The following is a 19124-nucleotide window of genomic DNA, read 5'->3' on the forward strand; positions in this document are numbered from 1 at the left end:
ATATAGTGATACATTTAGTTAAGGCTGACAGGTCACACCACCCAGTGGGCTCTGGAGAAAAGTTGTCCCTAGACACACAGCTGGGATTGGTTGACTGTTCAATCGTTACCTTAACCAGCAGGTGTGGGAACGCTGCGCTCTCAAATGCATTTCCTTGATTCCTCACCTCTGACGCCCTTTTCAATCCAATGGGTTTTGAAAGGAAGCAAGGAAACGTAATTGAGATGCTTCCCATATTTGGATCAATGAGAGAGCTCAATTGCGTACTCCTCATTCTCTCTCCTCAACCCATTGGTGGAGAAAGCCAGAGACCACTTTGACCTCATCCAATCGGTTTTGTGAAGGGGAGCGGACTTGAGGCAATTAGCGATCTTACAAGGGATCATGTCATCTGACCTCCGTTTCCTTTTTGGGATGTAGTACACCCATTGGACCAGCAAGTGGCAGTGGAGTGTCAATTTAGGAGCACCTAGTCAATTGTCCAACAATGCATTTAACCCAATGCCTCAATCAGAGGTGCGTGGGGCTGCCTTGATTGACATCGGCGTCCAGGGAGCAGTTGTTGGGGGGGTGGGGGGCTTGGCTCCCCAGTGGGTGGGCCTATGCCCTCCCAGACCCACTCTTGGCTCCCCAGTGGGTGGGCCTATGCCCTCCCAGACCCACTCTTGGCTCCCCGGTGGGTGGGCCTATGCCCTCCCAGACCCACTCTTGGCTCCCCGGTGGGTGGGCCTATGCCCTCCCAGACCCACTCTTGGCTCCCCGGTGGGTGGGCCTATGCCCTCCCAGACCCACTCTTGGCTCCCCAGTGGATGGGCCTATGCCCTCCCAGACCCACTCTTGGCTCCCCAGTGGGTGGGCCTATGCCCTCCCAGACCAACTCTTAACTGCATTCATTCTGATTGGCTGGGCTTGAACTCCAGGGCGGGACGGAATACTTTTCCACCTTGCCTGCTCGGGGACTTGCCAGTGACCGTTACTGGCCCAAAGCTCTCTCTACACCTGTACTTTGACAACAGGAGGATGATGACTGACTTTATGGTAATGAATCGTCCCTGGCTGTTTTTATTGAGATGTCTGACTAGCACAGTTTTCAACAGGTTGCAGTTGTCTGACTGTCTACATTAATGAACAAAAATATAAAACGCAATTTCAAAGATTTTACAGAGTTACAGTTCCTATCAGGAAATCAGTCAATTAAAATAAATGAATTTCATGGACATAACTGGGGAGCCAGGAGTGGTTCTGGGAGGGCATAGGCCCACCCACTGGGGAGCCAAGAGTGGTTCTGGGAGGGCATAGGCCCACCCACTGGGGAGCCAAGAGTGGGTCTGGGAGGGCATAGGCCAAACCCACTGGGGAGCCAAGAGTGGGTCTGGGAGGGCATAGGCCAAACCCACTGGGGAGCCAAGAGTAGGTCTGGGAGGGCATAGGCCCACCCACTGGTGAGCCAAGAGTAGGTCTGGGAGGGCATAGGCCCACCCACTGGGGAGCCAAGAGTGGGTCTGGGAGGGCATAGGCCCACCCACTGGGGAGCCAGGAGTGGTTCTGGGAGGGCATAGGCCCACCCACTGGGGAGCCAAGAGTGGGTCTGGGAGGGCATAGGCCCACCCACTGGGGAGCCAAGAGTGGGTCTGGGAGGGCATAGGCCCACCCACTGGTGAGCCAAGAGTGGGTCTGGGAGGGCATAGGCCCACCCACAGGGGAGCCAAAAGTGGGTCTGGGAGGGCATAGACCCACCCACGGGGTAGCCAAGAGTGGGTCTGGGAGGGCATAGGCCCACCCACTGGGGAGCCAAGAGTGGGTCTGGGAGGGCATAGGCCCACCCACTGGGAAGCCAAGCCCTGCAAATCAGATTGAGTTTTTCCCCTTAAAAGAGATTTATTACAGACAGAAAAACTCTTCAGTTTCATCAGCTGTCCGGGTGACTGGACTCAGACGATGGTGAAGACGCCGGATGTGGAGGTCCTTCCTGGGTTGGCATGGTTACACGTGGTCTGCGGTTGTGTGGCTGGTTGGACTTACTGCCAAATTCTCTAAAACAACGTTGGAGGTGGCTTATGGTAGAGAAATTAACATTAAATTCTCACACACACACACACACACACAGTGACTGCTGATTACAATCTATCAGTGAGAACTATTGTTTAAGACAAATAATATTTTTGTGTGTATGGAACATTTCTGGGATGTTTTATTTCAGCTCATGAAACATGGGACCAACACTTTACATGTTGCATTTATGTGTTCTATTCAGTATAGTTTGTTTCCTCTGCAGTACTAGCAACACACAGTCCTCTCCTCTGTTCCTCCTCTCCTCTGTTCCTCCTCTTCTCTGTTCCTCCTCTTCTCTGTTCCTCCTCTCCATTCCTCCTCTCTTCTGTTCCTCCTCTCCTCTGTTCCTCCTCTCTTCTGTTCCTCCTCTCCTCTGTTCCTCCTCTCTGTTCCTCCTCTCCATTCCTCCTCTCTTCTGTTCCTCCTCTCCTCTGTTCCTCCTCTCCTCTGTTCCTCCTCTCCTCTGTTCCTCCTCTCTGTTCCTCCTCTCCATTCCTCCTCTCTTCTGTTCCTCCTCTCTTCTGTTCCTCCTCTCCTCTGTTCCTCCTCTCCTCTGTTCCTCCTCTCCATTCCTCCTCTCTTCTGTTTCTCCTCTCCATTCCTCCTCTCCTCTGTTCCTCCTCTCCTCTGTTCCTCCTCTCCTCTGTTCCTCCTCTCTTCTGTTCCTCCTCTCTTCTGTTCCTCTCTTCTGTTCCACCTCTTCTCTGTTCCTCCTCTCTTCTGTTCCTCTCCTCTGTTCCTCCTCTCCTCTGTTCCTCCTCTCCTCTGTTCCTCCTCTCCTCTGTTCCTCCTCTCCTCTGTTCCTCCTCTCTTCTGTTCCTCTCTTCTGTTCCTCCTCTCTTCTGTTCCTCTCTTCTGTTCCACCTCTTCTCTGTTCCTCCTCTCTTCTGTTCCTCTCCTCTGTTCCTCCTATCTTCTGTTCCTCCTCTCCTCTGTTCCTCCTCTCCTCTGTTCCTCTCCTCTGTTCCTCCTCTCCTCTGTTCCTCCTCTCCTCTGTTCCTCCTATCTTCTGTTCCTCCTCTCCTCTGTTCCTCCTCTCCTCTGTTCCTCCTCTCCTCTGTTCCACCTCTTCTCTGTTCCTCCTCTCCTCTGTTCCTCCTCTCCTCTGTTCCTCCTCTTCTCTGTTCTTCCTCTTCTTTATTGCTCCTCGCTCCCCTGTTCCTCCTCTCTTCTGTTCCTCCTCTTCTCTCTTCCTCCTCTTCTCTGTTCCACCTCTCTTCTGTTCCTCCTCTTCTCTGTTCCACCTCTCTTCTGTTCCTCCTCTTCTCTGTTCCACCTCTCTTCTGTTCCTCCTCTTCTCTCTTCCTCCTCTTCTCTGTTCCACCTCTCTTCTGTTCCTCCTCTTCTCTGTTCCACCTCTCTTCTGTTCCTCCTCTTCTCTGTTCCACCTCTCTTCTGTTCCTCCTCTTCTCTGTTCCACCTCTCCTCTGTTCCTCCTCTCTTCTGTTCCTCCTCTTCTCTGTTCCTCCTCTCCTCTGTTCCTCCTCTCCTCTTTCTCCTCTTCTCTGTTCCACCTCTCTTCTGTTCCTCCTCTCTTCTGTTCCTCCTCTTCTCTGTTCCTCCTCTCCTCTGTTTCTCCTCTTCTCTGTTCCACCTCTCTTCTGTTCCTCCTCTCTTCTGTTCCTCCTCTCCTCTGTTCCTCCTCTCCTCTGTTCCTCCTCTTCTCTGTTCCACCTCTCTTCTGTTCCTCCTCTCTTCTGTTCCTCTCCTCTGTTCCTCCTCTCCTCTGTTCCTCCTCTCCTCTGTTTCTCCTCTTCTCTGTTCCACCTCTCTTCTGTTCCTCCTCTCTTCTGTTCCTCCTCTCCTCTGTTCCTCCTCTCCTCTGTTCCTCCTCTTCTCTGTTCCACCTCTCTTCTGTTCCTCCTCTCTTCTGTTCCTCTCCTCTGTTCCTCCTCTCCTCTGTTCCTCCTCTCCTCTGTTCCACCTCTCTTCTGTTCCTCCTCTCTTCTGTTCCTCCTCTCCTCTGTTCCTCCTCTCTTCTGTTCCTCCTCTCTTCTGTTCCTCCTCTCTTCTGTTCCTCTCTTCTGTTCCACCTCTTCTCTGTTCCTCCTCTCTTCTGTTCCTCTCCTCTGTTCCTCCTCTCCTCTGTTCCTCCTCTCCTCTGTTCCTCCTCTCCTCTGTTCCTCCTCTCCTCTGTTCCTCCTCTCTTCTGTTCCTCTCTTCTGTTCCTCCTCTCTTCTGTTCCTCTCTTCTGTTCCACCTCTTCTCTGTTCCTCCTCTCTTCTGTTCCTCTCCTCTGTTCCTCCTATCTTCTGTTCCTCCTCTCCTCTGTTCCTCCTCTCCTCTGTTCCTCTCCTCTGTTCCTCCTCTCCTCTGTTCCTCCTCTCCTCTGTTCCTCCTATCTTCTGTTCCTCCTCTCCTCTGTTCCTCCTCTCCTCTGTTCCTCCTCTCCTCTGTTCCACCTCTTCTCTGTTCCTCCTCTCCTCTGTTCCTCCTCTCCTCTGTTCCTCCTCTTCTCTGTTCTTCCTCTTCTTTATTGCTCCTCGCTCCCCTGTTCCTCCTCTCTTCTGTTCCTCCTCTTCTCTCTTCCTCCTCTTCTCTGTTCCACCTCTCTTCTGTTCCTCCTCTTCTCTGTTCCACCTCTCTTCTGTTCCTCCTCTTCTCTGTTCCACCTCTCTTCTGTTCCTCCTCTTCTCTCTTCCTCCTCTTCTCTGTTCCACCTCTCTTCTGTTCCTCCTCTTCTCTGTTCCACCTCTCTTCTGTTCCTCCTCTTCTCTGTTCCACCTCTCTTCTGTTCCTCCTCTTCTCTGTTCCACCTCTCCTCTGTTCCTCCTCTCTTCTGTTCCTCCTCTTCTCTGTTCCTCCTCTCCTCTGTTCCTCCTCTCCTCTTTCTCCTCTTCTCTGTTCCACCTCTCTTCTGTTCCTCCTCTCTTCTGTTCCTCCTCTTCTCTGTTCCTCCTCTCCTCTGTTTCTCCTCTTCTCTGTTCCACCTCTCTTCTGTTCCTCCTCTCTTCTGTTCCTCCTCTCCTCTGTTCCTCCTCTCCTCTGTTCCTCCTCTTCTCTGTTCCACCTCTCTTCTGTTCCTCCTCTCTTCTGTTCCTCTCCTCTGTTCCTCCTCTCCTCTGTTCCTCCTCTCCTCTGTTCCACCTCTCTTCTGTTCCTCCTCTCTTCTGTTCCTCCTCTCCTCTGTTCCTCCTCTCTTCTGTTCCTCCTCTCTTCTGTTCCTCCTCTCTTCTGTTCCTCCTCTCTTCTGTTTCTCTTCTCCTCCTCTCCACAGATCAATTAAAGTGATTGATAGCCCAGTGAGTCCATTGACCTACTATCTATCGAACCAATGTCTACACGCACACACACACACACACTGATTACAATCTATAAGTGAGAACTATCATTGTAGCAGGGTAGACATAATCAGAGATATTGATTGGGTGATGGGAGTAGATTGTTGACGTCCCAGGAAGTTGATTCTGAGTTCTAAGTACTTATCTGTTCTGACATAAATTATGCTGTGTGCGTGCAGTCTGTGTGTGTGCAGTCTGTGTGTGTGCATCTTTGTCCATCTGTCTGTGTCTGTCTGCCTCCCTGTCTGTCTGTCTGTCTGTCTGTCTGTCTGTCTGCCTCCCTGTCTGTCTGTCTGTCTGTCTGTCTGTCTGTCTGCCTCCCTGTCTGTCTGTCTGTCTGTCTGTCTGTCTGTCTGTCTGTCTGTCTGTCTGTCTGTCTGTCTGTCTGTCTGTCTGTCTGTCTGTCTGTCTGTCTGTGTCTGTCTGCCTCCCTGTCTGTCTGTCCATCTGTCTGTGTCTGTCTGCCTCCCTGTCTGCCTGCCTGCCTGTCTGCCTGCCTGTATTGATATGTTAGTTGTAGCATTCCCTGGTCAGGAAAGGCCAACGTCTCCTTCGGAGGAAACAAGGAAAGAAGAGGAATATATCAAATGATCTGTCCTCCAGGCCCCCATTGGCCGGAGTCAACAACCCACCAATCAGATCACTATATGAATATGGAAAGAGTAAGATCTGTGTGTGTGTGTGTGAGTCAGACCCAATGTGTGTCACTCGCCATGCAGTTTTAATATGACCTTTTCAAATAGCATTAAACCTCTGTGTCCACAGTACACACACACATAGCATTAAACCTCTGTGTCCACAGTACACACACAAATATCATTAAACCTCTGTGTCCACAGTGTACACACACATAGCATTAAATCTCTGTGTCCACAGTACACACGCAAATATCATTAAACCTCTGTGTCCACAGTACACACGCAAATAGCATTTGACATTGTGGGGACTAACAAAATGTCCCCAGTTGTTCACATTTTTGTTTGTTTACTATTTTTGGGGGGACTTCTGGTCCCCACAAGACTAGATAAACATGTCCACACACACCACTCTCTCTCACAATTATTATTTGGTCTGGGTGTTATATTCTCCTACATTATTTTAACATTTCTACAAACTTCAAAGTGTTTTCTTTCCAATGGTACCAATTCTATGTTATATTATACATATCCTGGCTTCAGGTCCTGACAGGAAGTTTGGGCACGTCATTCAGACAGGAAGTGTGGAAAAAAAGGGGCATAGCCCCAAGACATTAAAATAACATCAAATTGATCAGAAATACAGTGTAGACATTGTTAATGTTGTAATTTACTATTATAGCTGGAAACTGCAGATTTTTAATGGAATATCTACACAGGCGTACAGAGGACCATTATCAGCAACCATCACTCCTGTGTTCCAATGGCACGTTGTGTTAGCTAATCCAAGTTTATCATTTTAAAAGGCTAATTAGTCTTTAGAAAGAAAAAAAAAACCTTTGCAATTATGTTAGCGCAGCTGAAAACTGTTGTTCTGACTAAAGAAGCAATAAAACTGGCCTTCTTTAGACTAGTTGAGTATCTGGAGCATCAGCATTTGTGGGTTCGATTACAGGCTCAAAATGCCAGAAACAAAGATCTTTCTTCTGAAACTCGTCAGTCTATTCTTATTCTGAGAAATGAAGGCTATTCCATGTGAGAAATTGCCAAGAAACGGACGATCTTGTACACTGCTGTGTACTTCTCCCTTCACAGAACAGCGCAAACTGGCTCTAATCAGAATAGAAAGAGGAGTGGGAGGCCCCAGTGCACAACTGAGCAAGAGGGCAAGTACATTAGAGTGTCTAGTTTGAGAAACAGACTCCTCAACTGGCAGTTTCATTAAATAGTACCCACAAAACACCAGTCTCAACATCAAAAGAGGCAACTCCAGGATGCTGGCCTTCTAGGAAGAGTTTCAAAGAAAAAGCCATATCTCAGACTGGCCAATAAAAATAAAAGATTAAGATGGGCAAACAAACACAGACACTGGAAAGAGGAAGATTGGAAAAAAATGTTATGGACAGACAAATCTAAGTTTGAGGTGTTCGGATCACAAAGAAGAACATTCGTGAGACACAGAAAAAATTAAAAGATGCTGGAGGAGTGCTTGGCGCCATCTGTAAAGCATGGTGGAGGAAATATGATGGTCTGGGGGTGCTTTGGTGGTGGTAAAGTGGGAGATTTGTACAGGGTAAAAGGGATCTTGAAGAAGGAAGGCTATCACTCCATTTTGCAACACCATGCCATACCCTGTGGATGGCGCTTAATTGGAGCCAATTTCCTCCTACAACAGGACAATGAACCAAAGCACAGCTCCAAACGATGCAAGAACTACTGAGGGAAGAAGCAGTCAGCTGGTATTCTGTCTATAATGGAGCGGCCAGCACAGTCACCGGATCTCAACCCTATTGAGCTGTTGTGGGAGCAGCTTGACCGTATGGTACGTAAGAAGTGCCCATCAAGCCAATCCAACTTGTGGGAGGTACTTCAGGAAGCATGGGGTGAAATCTCTTCAGATTACCACAACAAATTGACAACTAAACTCAGCAAAAAAAGAAACGTCCTCTCACTGTCAACTGCGTTTATTTTCAGCAAACTTAACATGTGTAAATATTCGTATGAACATAAGATTCAACAACTGAGACATAAACTGAACAAGTTCCACAGACATGTGACTAACAGAAATGGAACAATGTGTCCCTGAACAAAGGGGGGGTCAAAATCAAAGTAACAGTCAGTATTTGGTGTGGCCACAAGCTGCATTAAGTACTCCAGTGCATGTCCTCGTCGTGGATTGCACCAGATTTGCCAGTTGTGAGATGTTACCCCACTCTTCCACCAAGGCACCTGCAATTTCACGGACATTTCTAGGGTTGAAATGGCCCTAGCCCTCACCCTCCGATCCAACAGGTCCCAGACGTGCTCAATGGGATTGAGATCTGGGCTCTTCGCTGGCCATGGCAGAACACTGACATTCCTGTCTTGCAGGAAATCACACACAGAATGAGCTGTATAGCTGATGGCATTGTCATGCTGGAGGGTCATGTCAGGATGAGCCTGCAGGAAGGGTACCACATTAGGGAGGAGGATGTCTTCCCTGTAACGCACAGCGTTGAGATTGCCTGCAATGACAACAAGCTCAGTCCGATGATGCTGTGACACACCGCCCCAGACCATGACGGACCCTCCACCTCCAAATCGATCCCACTCCAGAGTACAGGCCTCGGTGTAACGCTCATTCCTTCGACGATAAACGTGAATCCGATCAGCACCCCCATGTGAGACAAAACCACGACTCGTCAGTGAAGAGCACTTTTTGCCAGTCCTGTCTGGTCCAGCGACGGTGGGTTTGTGCCCATAGGCGACGTTGTTGCCGGTGATGTCTGGTGAGGACCTTACAACAGACCTACAAGCCCTCAGTCCAGCCTCTCTCAGCCTTTTGCGGACAGTCTGAGCACTGATGGAGGGATTGTGTGTTCCTGGTGTAACTCGGGCAGTTGTTGTTTCCATCCTGTACCTGTCCTGCAGGTGTAATGTTCGGATGTACCGATCCTGTGCAGGTGTTGTTACACGGGGTCTGCCACTGCGAGGACGATCAGCTGTCCATCCTGTCTCCCTGTAAGCGATGTCTTAGGCGTCTTACAGTACGGACATTGCAATTTCTTGCCCTGCAGTCCTCATGCCTCCTTGCAACATGTCTAAGGCACGTTCACGCAGATGAACAGGGACCCTGGGCAACTTTCTTTTGGTGTTTTTTAGAGTCAGTAGAAAGGCCTCTTTAGTGTCCTAAGTTTTCATAACTGTGACCTTAATTGACTACCGTCTGTAAGCTGTTTAGTGTCTTAATGACCGTTCCACAGGTGCATGTTCATTAATTGTTTATGGTTCATTGAACAAGCATGGGAAACAGTGTTTAAACCCTTTACAATGAAGACCTGTGAAGTTATTTGGATTTTTCCGAATTATCTTTGAAAGACAGTTTCTTCAGAGTCTAGAACACCAAAGGTCTGCAAGGCTGTAATTGCTGCAAATGGAGGATTCCTTGACGAAAGCAAAGTATGAAGGACACAATTATTATTTCAATTAAAAATCATTATTTCTAACCTTGTCAACGTCTTGACTATATTTCCTATTCATTTCATGTATGTTTTCATGGAAAACAAGGACATTTCTAAGTGCCCTATACCTTTGAACGGTTGTGTGTGTGTGTGTGTGTGTGTGTGTGTGTGTGTGTGTGTGTGTGAGTGAGTGAGTGAGTGAGTGAGTGAGTGAGTGAGTGAGTGAGTGAGTGAGTGAGTGAGTGAGTGAGTGAGCGAGCGAGCGAGCGAGCGAGTCTGTCTGTGTCTGAGAGAGATTATAGCAGTTCCGGTTTTAAAATAACAGCCAGACGCACGCACGCACGCACGCACACACACACACACACACACACACACACACACACACACACACACACACACACACACACACACACACAGTCAGCAAAGCACTCCCCTTGCTTCTCAACTATTCATGATGCCCAATCTGGTTCTGAGCAGGTTGCTGTTCCGATGAGGTTAGAGAGATGGGGAGGGAGAGAAGTGGGGTTAGGAGCATGAAGTGAGTGTCTGTAGGAAGGGAATACGGGATAAACAGAGGTCGGAGATAGGGGGAGAGTAGAGGGAGAGAGAAGGGGAGGGGGAGGAGAGTAGAGGGAGAGAGAAGGGGAGAGGGGGAGGAGAGTAGAGGGAGAGAGAAGGGGAGAGGGGGAGGAGAGTAGAGGGAGAGAGAAGGGGAGAGGGGGGGAGTAGAGGGAACTGAGAAGTCTGGAAGAGGAGGAGAGAGGACAGCGAGAGAACTGAGAAGTCTGGAAGAGGAGTAGAGAGGACAGAGAGAGAACTGAGATGTCTGGAAGTGTAGAATGAGGGAACTGAAAGGTCTGGAAGAGGAGGATGAGGGAACTGAGAAGTCTGGAAGAGGTGGAGAAAGTGAGATGAAAGAGATCTAGGAGAGAGAGAGAGAAAGTGAAGGATGAGGAGGAGGTGTTGAAAGGAAAATATAACAAGCAGTCACACCCAGCTGCCCAGGCACATCCTAATTAAAGTTGTTATAAAAAAGCTCTCCACTGGGAAAGCACATATACACTTCAGACACGTCATTTTGACTAATGTTCTCTCACTCCATCTCCCTCCTCTACCTCCAGCTCTGCCTCTTTCTATCGGTCACACTTTACACCACTCTCTAGTTGCTCTTCATGTTGCTCCTATCTGGCTCGAGGGACCAGGAGAAGTAGTTGTGAGCTGATTTCTATAGAGTAATATATCACAGTCCGTCTGTAGTGTTCAGCGTGTTGCTTTGCTGAAGCTTTTCAGAGGAAGTTAGCGGACACTGCAAGGAGACGGTACTAATGCAATTTTCTGCTGTTTCAGAATCAGTAGATTCAGCTCTTAAGTTAATCTGTTAGCAGCAGTGTGTGTGTGTGTGTGTGTGTGTCTCTCTTTTCCCTCTCCTTTCTCTCTTCTCATCTCTCTTGGGTAAACACTGATAAAATGAACGAGGGAGGGAAGGAGGGAGGGATAGAAAAGGATAACTCTCTCAGAGGGTATCTGAAAGGCTCAGACGACAGATCCCATAATTATGTGTTTCCCACAGGACTCAAAAACAAAACCCCCAACAAGCGCAACGACCCCACAGTACATCAAGATATTACACATCAAACCAACTCTAAACTCCCTAAGATTGAGGGAGAGAAAGAGAGAGACAGAGACAGAGACAGAGACAGAGACAGACAGACAGACAGACAGACAGACAGACAGACAGACAGACAGACAGACAGACAGACAGACAGACAGACAGACAGACAGACAGACAGACAGACAGACAGACAGACAGACAGACAGACAGACAGACAGACAGACAGACAGACAGACAGACAGACAGACAGACATACAGACAGACAGACAGACAGACAGACAGACAGGAAGAGAAAGAGAGAATTAAATATATTTTCCTTTATTATTTTCCCCTAACCCTACCACCCCTTTCCTAATTGGAGTAAACTAATGGACAACAACACTTAGGCTTCTACTTTCAGCTCATACATACTATATACATTTTATGGACACAATATATTTTATATTTTATAATAGTTATCTATTTTTAGTCCCATCCTTCAGCTCCCCTCAACCCCTCCCATCTATCTCTGAACACCATCCAGTCCCATCCTTCAGCTCCCCTCAACCCCTCCCATCTATCTCTGAACACCATCCAGTCCCATCCTTCAGCTCCCCTCAACTCCTCCCATCTATCTCTGAACACCATCCAGTCCCATCCTTCAGCTCCCCTCAACTCCTCCCATCTATCTCTGAACACCATCCAGTCCCATCCTTCAGCTCCCCTCAACTCCTCCCATCTATCTCTGAACACCATCCAGTCCCATCCTTCAGCCCCCCTCAACTCCTCCCATCTATCTCTGAACACCATCCAGTCCCATCCTTCAGCTCCACTCAACTCCTCCCATCTATCTCTGAACACCATCCAGTCCCATCCTTCAGCTCCCCTCAACTCCTCCCATCTATCTCTGAACACCATCCAGTCCCATCCTTCAGCTCCACTCAACTCCTCCCATCTATCTCTGAACACCATCCAGTCCCATCCTTCAGCTCCACTCAACCCCTCCCATCTATCTCTGAACACCATCCAGTCCCATCCTTCAGCTCCACTCAACTCCTCCCATCTATCTCTGAACACCATCCAGTCCCATCCTTCAGCTCCACTCAACCCCTCCCATCTATCTCTGAACACCATCCAGTCCCATCCTTCAGCTCCACTCAACTCCTCCCATCTATCTCTGAACACCATCCAGTCCCATCCTTCAGCTCCACTCAACTCCTCCCATCTATCTCTGAACACCATCCAGTCCCATCCTTCAGCTCCACTCAACTCCTCCCATCTATCTCTGAACACCATCCAGTCCCATCCTTCAGCTCCACTCAACTCCTCCCATCTATCTCTGAACACCATCCAGTCCCATCCTTCAGCTCCACTCAACTCCTCCCATCTATCTCTGAACCATCCAGTCCCATCCTTCAGCTCCACTCAACTCCTCCCATCTATCTCTGAACACCATCCAGTCCCATCCTTCAGCTCCCCTCAACTCCTCCCATCTATCTCTGAACACCATCCAGTCCCATCCTTCAGCTCCACTCAACTCCTCCCATCTATCTCTGAACACCATCCAGTCCCATCCTTCAGCTCCACTCAATTCCTCCCATCTATCTCTGAACACCATCCAGTCCCATCCTTCAGCTCCACTCAACTCCTCCCATCTATCTCTGAACACCATCCAGTCCCATCCTTCAGCTCCACTCAACTCCTCCCATCTATCTCTGAACACCATCCAGTGTTGATTTCTATTTGCCATATATTTTTCAACTGTGCTGTGAAAGTTCTGAACCTTGCTATTCTCAAAGTTTCTATAGATTGTAAACGAAAAATAAAACGTTTTTTTGCTAAGAGTATTATTATATTATTGATCAAATCAAGATGAACAGTGTTACAGACAGAAAGAGAGAGAGAGAAGAGAGGTATAACGAGTTCTCGCAACGCATTTCTCAGCCGGAGAAATCAGGCTCAACTGACTCTATGGGTCCTAAGTGGTATCCTATTCCCCATTGAGCTCTGGTCTAAAGTATTGCACTATGTAGGGAATAGGGTGCCATAGAGCTCTGGTCAAAAGTAGTGCACTATGTAGGGAACAGTGTGCCATAGAGCTCTGGCCTGAAGTAGAGCACTAGATAAGGAACAGTGTGCCATAGAGCTCTGGCCTGAAGTAGAGCACTAGATAAGGAACAGTGTGCCATTTGAGATGCTGTCTAACTCAGAACATGTGTAGAGGGAAGACTGGAAGCGACTGTATCTGACGCGTCTCCACCAGGTGTTCTCACCATCTGGGTTTATAACACACACACACACCTTGAGGCGCTCTAAGCCACGCACACACACGCACACACACCTTGAGGAGCTTTAAGTCACACACACACACACACACACACACACACACACACACACACACACACACACACACACACACACACACACACACACACACACACACACACACACACACACACACACACACACACACACACACACACACACACACACCTTGAGGCGCTTTAACCCCCTCCACACACACACATTATTGATGGTTGAAATGCAATGTGATCATCAGGGTTTTTGGGACCATGACGGGTACTGCAAGATGTGTGTGTGCATCTGTATGTCTGAGTGTGTATATTAACACAGGTAGCTGTGCAGAAAATGTTTTTCTATCCCTACTGAGGCTGCTGGGGCACAATGTGACTGTGTGACTGACTGTGACTGACTGTGACTGACTGTGACTGTGACTGACTATGACTGTGACTGACTGTGACTTTGACTGACTGACTGTGACTGTGACTGACTGTGACTGTGACTGACTATGACTGTGACTGACTGTGACTGACTGTGACTTTGACTGACTGACTGTGACTGTGACTGACTGTGACTGACTGTGACTGTGACTGACTGTGACTGTGACTGACTGTGACTGACTATGACTGACTGTGACTGACTGACTGACTGACTGACTGACTGACTGACTGACTGACTGACTGACTGACTGACTGTGACTGTGACTGTGACTCTGACTGACTGTGACTGACTGTGACTGTGACTATGACTGTGACGGACTGTGACTGACTGACTGACTGACTGACTGACTGTGACTTACTGTGACTGACTATGACTGTGACTCTGACTCTGACTCTGACTGACTGTGACTGACTGTGACTGTGACTGACTGTGACTGTGACTCTGACTCTGACTGACTGTGACTGACTGTGACTCTGACTCTGACTGTGACTGACTGTGACTGTGACTGACTGTGACTGTGACTCTGACTGTGACTGTGACTGACTGTGACTGTGACTCTGACTGTGACTGACTGTGACTGACTGTGACTGACTCTGACTCTGACTCTGACTGACTGTGACTCTGACTGACTGTGACTGTGACTCTGACTGTGACTGACTGTGACTGTGAATGACTGTGCGATTTATTTTTTGTACTTATTTTTTTACTCTTTCTTCTCCCCAATTTCGTGATCTCCAAATTGGTAGATAGTCTTGTCCCGTCACTGCAACTCCCCTACAGACTCGGGAGAGGTGAAGGTCGAGAGCCATGCGTTCTCTAAAACACGACCCTGCCAACACGCACTGCTTCTTGACACACTGCTCGCTTAACCTGGTAGCCAGTCGCACCAATGTGTCGGTGGAAACACCGTCCCACTGGCGAACGAAGTCAGCGTGCATGCGCCCGGCCAGCTGACATGATCAAGGACATCCCGGCCGGCCAAACCCTCCCCTAACCTGGACGACGCTGGGCCAATTGTGCGGCGCCTCATAGGTCTCCCAGTCACGGCCGGCTGCGACACAGCCTGGTCTCGAACCTGGATCTGTAGTGATGCTGCTAGTATTGTGATTTAGTACCCAAGAACGCTGCGCCATTCGGGAGGCCTGCGTGCGTGCGTGTGTGTGATCCCATACTGAGGCTGCTGTGAATGACTAAAAACATCAACCAGTTGAATACTAAACCTATTCACTCAGCATGTAGGGCCAGTGTACACCTTTTAACCTAAGTTTTTCGCACAGCAGGTTCAGTATGGGATTACACACAGGCACAGGCCTCCCGAATGGTACTGCATCGCAGTGCCAGCAACGTCACTACAGATCTGGGTTCGAGACCAGGCTGTGTCGCAGCCGGCAGCGATTGCACCCACCCATCCTCTCACTCAATGCCCTGCAATCCAATCTATGGCGGCGCATTAGGGTGTCTTGGTGAAAAGTCTTGGGGTCTAAATTGAAGCCAGGACCCTTAAGGACCACAGTCTGTAAGTAAGCATTTCACTGTTAGTCTACACCCATTGTTTACGAAGCATGTGACACATAAAATAATATTTGACAGACAGACAGAGAGGGAAAGGGTTGGTAGGGAGAGATAAATATATAGAGAAAGATGGAGTGGCGGGGGAGAAAGAGAGAGGCTGAGGTGGGGTATAGAGGGAAAGAGATTATGGGTATAGGTGGTGTCACACCCTGACCATAGTTTGCTTTGAGAGAAAAAAAATGAGAGGAGGGGTAGATGTGGGGTATAGAGGGAAAGAGAGGGTAGATGTGGGGTATAGTGAGAAAGAGAGGAGGGGTAGATGTGGGGTATAGACAGAAAGAGGGGAGGGGTAGATGTGGGGTATAGACAGAAAGAGGGGAGGGGTAGATGTGGGGTATAGAGAGAAAGAGAGGAGGGGTAGATGTGGGGTATAGACAGAAAGAGGGGAGGGGTAGATATGGGGTATAGACAGAAAGAGGGGAGGGGTAGATGTGGGGTATAGAGAGAAAGAGAGGAGTGGTAGATGTGGGGTATAGACAGAAAGAGGGGAGGGGTAGATGTGGGGTATAGAGAGAAAGAGAGGAGGGGTAAATGTGGGGTATAGACAGAAAGAGGGGAGGGGTAGATGTGGGGTATAGACAGAAAGAGGGGAGGGGTAGATGTGGGGTATAGAGAGAAAGAGAGGAGGGGTAGATGTGGGGTATAGACAGAAAGAGATGAGGGGTAGCTGTGGAGTATAGAGAGAAAGAGAGGAGGGGTAGATGTAGAGAGAAAGAGAGATGTAAAGAGCCTTGATTGGGAAGTAGTGCCCCTGAAGAGTAGGATGTGGGAATCATTCACAGAGGGAGAGAAAGAGAGTGAGGAGGAGAGAGAGGGGAGGAGGAGGATGAGAGAAAGAGAGGGGAGGAGGAGGAGAGAAAGAGAGTGAGGAGGAGAGAAAGGGGAGGAGGAGAGAAAGAGAGTGAGGAGGAGGAGGAGAGAAAGGGGAGGAGGAGGAGAGAAAGAGAGTGAGGAGGAGGAGGAGAGAAAGGGGAGGAGGAGGAGAGAGAGGGCAGTAGGTAGTATATTGATTGGATGGACAGTGAGAAAGAAAAAAAGCTATTTTGAGAAATTGATTTCTGAGAGGAGTCCTGCAGCGAGACTCGCCATGGTCCCACACTTAATGTTAGAATAAGTATGCATGCCACGCACACGCACAAACACGCACACACACAAACAACTCCTTTTGTGAGCGAAGGATACTGGAAAATAGTCACAGATTTAGTCAGATATTTAGAAATGAGTCAGAGTTGTATGTACAGCCATCAGACAGTGTGATTGGATGATGAATGTACTCTGTTTTCAGAAGAGAATCATGTACAGTCAGCATAAATTTGAAGGCTGCGTTTTGACGGAGTGATTGCATAATGTGTTTTGATAGCCAGCTAGGAGGAGAATACAAAAATATTGTTATATATTGTGCATTCAGAAAGTATTCAGACCCTTCCCTTTTCCCACATTTTGTTACGTTACAGCCTTAATCTAAAATGGATTAAATATTTTTTCCCCCTCTTCAATCTACACCCATAATGACAAAGTAAAACAGGTTTTTAGAAATGTTTGCAAATGCATTACAAATAAAAAACTGAAATATCACATTCACATAAGTATTCAGACCCTGCACTCAGTACTTTGTTGAAGCACCTTTGACAGCGATTACAACCTCGGGTCTTCTTGGGTATGAAGCTACACGCATGGAACACCTGTATTTGGGGAGTTTCTCCCATTCTTCTTTGCAGATCCTCTCAAACTCTGCCAGGTTGGATGGGGAGTGTCGCTGCACAGCTACAGTGGGGCAACAAAGTATTTAGTCAGCCACCAATTGTGCAAGCTCTCCCACTTAAAAAGACGAGAGAGGCCTGTAATTTTCATCATAGGTACACTTCAACTATGACAGACAAAATGAGAAGAAAAAAATCCAGAAAATCACATTGTAGGATCTTTAATGAATTTATTTGCAAATTATGGTGGAAAATAAGTATTTGGTCAATAACAAAAGTTTATCTCAATACTTTGTTATATACCCTTTGTTGGCAATGACAGAGGTCAAACGTTTTCTGTAAGTCTTCACAAGGTTTTCATACACTGTTGCTGGTATTTTGGCCCATTCCTCCATGCAAATCTCCTCTAGAGCACTGATGTTTTGGGGCTGTTGCTGGGCAACACGGACTTTCAACTCCCTCCAAAGATTTTCTATGGGGTTGAGATCTGGAGACTGGCTAGGCCACTCCAGGACCTTGAAATGCTTCTTACGAAGCCACTCCTTCGTTGCCCGGGCGGTGTGTTTGGGATCATTGTCATGCTGAAAGACCCAGCCACGTTTCATCTTCAATGCCCTTGCTGATGGAAGGAGGTTTTCACTCAAAATCTCACGATACATGGCCCCATTCATTCTTTCCTTTACACGGATCAGTCGTCCTGGTCCCTTTGCAGAAAAAAAGCCCCAAAGCATGATGTTTCCACCCCCATGCTTCACAGTAGGTATGGTGTTCTTTGGATGCAACTCAGCATTCTTTGTCCTCCGAACACGACGAGTTGAGTTTTTACCAAAAAGTTATATTTTGGTTTCAGCTGACCATATGACATTCTCCCAATCTTCTTCTGCATCATCCAAATGCTATCTAGCAAACTTCAGACGGGCCTGGACATGTACTGGCTTAAGCAGGGGGACACGTCTGGCACTGCAGGATTTGAGTCCCTGGCAGCGTAGTGTGTTACTGATGGTAGGCTTTGTTACTTTGGTCCCAGCTCTCTGCAGGTCATTCACTAGGTTCCCCCGTGTGGTTCTGGGATTTTTGCTCACCGTTCTTGTGATTATTTTGACCCCACGGGGTGAGATCTTGCGTGGAGCCCAAGATCGAGGGAGATTATCAGTGGTCTTGTATGTCTTCCATTTCCTAATAATTGCTCCCACAGTTGATTTCTTCAAACCAAGCTGCTTACCTATTGCAGATTCAGTCTTCCCAGCCTGGTGCAGGTCCACCATTTTGTTTCTGGTGTCCTTTGACAGCTCTTTGGTCTTGGCCATAGTGGAGTTTGGAGTGTGACTGTTTGAGGTTGTGGACAGGTGTCTTTTATACTGATAACAAGTTCAAACAGGTGCCATTAATACAGGTAACGAGTGGAGGACTTTCCCTCGATCCTGACTAGTCTCCCAGTCCCTGCCACTGAAAAACATTCCCACAGCAATGATGCTGCCACCACCATGCTTCACCGTAGGGATAGTGCCAGGTTATCTCCAGACGTGATGCGTGGCATTCAGGCCAAATAGTTCAATTTTGGTTTCATCAGACCAGAGAATCGTGTTTCTCATGTTCTGAGAGTCCTTTAGGTGCCTTTTGACAAACTCCAAGTGGGCTGTCATGTGCCTTTTACTGAGGAGTGGCTTCAGTCTGGCCACTCTACCATAAAGGCCAGATTGGTGGAGTGCTGCAGAGATGGTTGTCCTTCTGGAAGGTTCTCCCATCTCCACAAAGGAACTATAGAGCTCTGTCAGAGTGACCATCAGGTTCTTGATCACCTCCCTGACCAAGGCCCTTCTCCCCCGATTGCTCAGTTTGTCCGGGTGGCCAGCTCTAGGAAGAGTCTTAGTGGTTCCAAACTTCTTCCATTTAAGAATGATGGAGACCACTGTGTTCTTGGGGACCTTCAATGCTGCAGACATTTTTGGTACCCTTCCCCAGATCTGTGCCTCGACACAATCCAGTCTAGGCACTCTACGGACCATTCCTTCAACCTCATGGCTTGCACTGTCAACTGTGGGACCTTTTACAGACAGGTGTATGCCTTTCCAAATCATGTCCAATCAATTGAATTTACTACAGGTGGACTC

This window comes from Oncorhynchus mykiss, chromosome 9, assembly GCF_057628025.1.
Source record: "Oncorhynchus mykiss isolate SJ-2025 chromosome 9, ASM5762802v1, whole genome shotgun sequence".
Classification (NCBI taxonomy): Eukaryota; Metazoa; Chordata; class Actinopteri; order Salmoniformes; family Salmonidae; genus Oncorhynchus; species Oncorhynchus mykiss.